The sequence below is a fragment of the Priapulus caudatus genome, unplaced genomic scaffold (assembly GCF_000485595.1).
Source record: "Priapulus caudatus unplaced genomic scaffold, Priapulus_caudatus-5.0.1 Scaffold0, whole genome shotgun sequence".
NCBI classification, from domain to species: domain Eukaryota; kingdom Metazoa; phylum Priapulida; class Priapulimorpha; order Priapulimorphida; family Priapulidae; genus Priapulus; species Priapulus caudatus.
Genome location: NW_014577061.1, coordinates 615,313 through 618,332, shown reverse-complemented (window position 1 = coordinate 618,332; position 3,020 = coordinate 615,313). Strand labels below are relative to the sequence as shown.

General features: G+C 41.3%; 1 long non-coding RNA gene across 1 annotated transcript in view; it reads left to right on the top strand.

Annotated features, from left to right (window-relative positions):
* LOC106805532 overlaps positions 1-2,329 on the top strand; it is a 3,808-nt gene extending 1,479 nt beyond the window's left edge. The window contains exons 3-4 of the long non-coding RNA XR_001393444.1: positions 1,529-1,607; positions 1,948-2,329. This is a non-coding gene — a long non-coding RNA (uncharacterized LOC106805532). The remainder of the gene's footprint in view (positions 1-1,528; positions 1,608-1,947) is intronic.
* The last annotated feature ends 691 nt before the right edge of the window (positions 2,330-3,020 follow it).

Sequence of the window (3,020 nt, the reverse complement as noted above, 5' to 3'; positions counted from 1 at the left end):
TTTCTATGATTCCGTAACCTGCTAAATATAATAATAATAATTAGCATCCGGTTGTAATTGTGACATGGCTCAATTCAACAGCCACTGGTGATTCACAGTCTCAATGTTGAAGAGCAGGTTTTTACACCTTGAGAAAATTCACGACACCTGACAGAATATATTTTCCAGGCATCCTTGTGTTCAGTCGCTCCGGGGAGCAAGTATCTGAAGCTGCCATTTGATGACTGCCTCTTCGCGAGCTCCAGAATTGTGCCGAGGTCATACGGATTCCACTCTGCACTGGCTTCCATCCAGGCTTTGGCAAGGTGAGTTCTTACAATCTCCATAGCCTATCTGCCACCTGTTTCGTTTTTTTCTGCAGAACCTTGCAAGACCAATTTTACAAAATAAAGGAAAATTATTAAATATTTAAGCAGAATATAAAGCCAACTAGCTCAAAACAGTGCTATTAATAATATTTATAAAATTAACGTTGGCCACACTATTGATATTGCCTAGAACTATAGAGGGGTTATTCCCTAAGTAACTAGCCTTACCCTCAAAGAACGCCATCATGGTATGACCTCCATTTACGTTATCAACCGCAGCTGTTTGCAAAATCGACAAACCATGCTGTTGATAATGCTTCAGGTGGTAATCTCAGGGCAGAAGCTGTGCTGTGTGACAACAGGCCCGTAGCCAAAGGGGGCGAGCCCCCCTCCAAACAAATTTTTTTGTTGTTGAAAATTTGCAAGAATTTCACCTCAGGTCGCTGCGCATTTTAGTGTAATAATTGCAAAAATCGTTCAATCGTGCGGAGGGTGAACAGTGGACACCGCCTCTACCCCGCACCCCCACTCGCGTCGCTTGGCTCCCTCGCCTGTCGCTCTGGCGCCGACGCAGGGCGTGTAAACAGGTTGGGGCTCCCAGGGAGTCCGACCCCCCTTGCTCGCGCAGAAACGCATCTGAGGATGGGTGTAATTTTAAAAATTTTCCCCCCAGGGGGAAAAAAAACCCGCCCCCCCCCACCCCCCTTTCGCTGTGCTCGCAACCTTTGGGTTTAGCGTTAGAACCCCCCTGTACAAATCCTGTACACGCCTCTGCCGAGCAAATTGCCAACATTGAAAAACTAACGGCCCCCCCCCAATATAAAGCTGGCTACGGGCCTGTGACAAGATCTAAAAATGACATAAAATTTTATTTTACTGCATACTAGATTTTATCTTAAATTGTCATGCTGTGCAGTGATTATTGAAAGATAAATACATTCCAATGCACACATGCCTATCCCTTCGTGCAAAAGAATACCTGAACTGCCAGTGACACTTTCATCTTCTGATAGGAGCCTGGGGTGATGTGGGCCTGAGTCAACTTCGGTGCTAATTTTAGCTCCTTATCTTCCTGGTAGAAGACCAGATCCCGCACATATCTGAATGACACTTAACCAAATAATATTTTATTTAAATTTAATTTATGTATGTATATGACTTATCATTAACGTTATTAACCCATTATTTTGTTAAGTTTCAAATATTTTAATTATTTATAGATAAAAATCGGAACAACATGGAAGGAACTGGTACCCGGTTGGAAGGGAGATTGTGGTCCGTGACGATATAATGTGGCAGGTAAATGTCTTGGGTAGCAAAGGCAGACCTCAAATCTTTGATCAGATGAGGCGCATCAGCCACAAAGAAGAGGTTCTGTTCAGGATTGACAGGATGTGTGATTTTGTTTATGAGTATGTTGCTGAAAGTAAAGGTACATAAGCAAATGAATGTGTCAAACCTTTAACAATGATATGCAAGTAAAAATGTGTGAGGTGTTTTATGCATGTGCATGTATATGTTAGTAGCATATGTACCCTGCATATGTACCTGGTTGAGGACACACCAGCAGCCTTCCACATTGCCTGGTTATCAGGACCCATGTCACTGATGATTACTTTAACAGTTATCCCATTTTCAGAAAGAAGATCCACTATTCTGCATGAAATGCTCCACATGATGTTGCCAGGAACTGATCCATCGGTGAAGTAGTAAGAGAGATACAACACAATAAGAACAAGTTTATGACCCGATTATCACGTCTTAATCATGACCTCACAGGCTCACCACATGTGGAAATCTGTAAGGGCAACTCCACTTTCTTGTAAATAATTAAAATTTTGTTGTCACTTTTATGGTGATAATTATATTTATAGAAATTTCCCAAATGGCTTCAAACATGTCCGTCAAATTAGTCACGTGTTATATTATCATAAAACTTACCGACCACCTGTTTCCATTTAGTGGAAAGTCCCTTTAGCAAGTAACACAATGCATGGCTCGCAGGCCTATCCTTCTTTGCGTCTTTACAGAGGACTGCAAGTCAAAGTATTAAAATGTATAGCCTATATATTATTTGGGATGTAAAACATTGCTAAATAATCGACTTCGTGTACGATGGCGAAGGTTGCAACTCACGTTGTCAAATTCCAGAGCTTGTTCAAGCTACATTTCATCTAATGCTAGACTCGTAACACGCTCCTCGGGCTTCATTGATTTCATTTTTTCACCCAACCACTGTATGATTGTGGTCTGGTGTGCGGTAGGATGGAAGTTAGTGGTAGATTACAAGTCTGACGCAGATAGTCATAGCCACTTCTCCCTACTGCGCACCGGATTTGCATTGATTTTTTTATGGTCGATGAGCTCCAGCGAACGTTTGCTGATTCCTATGAAAAAAAAGAAAGAAAAGTTATTGGGGTCATAAACAAAACATAATTATAGCTATAGAAATCTCTCTTAGACATTGAAGGCCCCGATTGTTAGACGCCGAAATGTTTCAGGTGTTGAAAAACAAAAATGATTGTCCTTAGACTTTGAAGTGCCTGGTTACTTTTGGGAAGTTTAATTTAAACAAGTATACATATGCCTTACCTTAGGCAACTCCAGGGCAGCCTGCAGGGGATCCTGTGTTAAAATGCCTTCAACACTCTGTTTTACAGTTTTCAGTTTTCTTTTAAGACACAGGTTCTGTAAGTATATACATAGAAATAA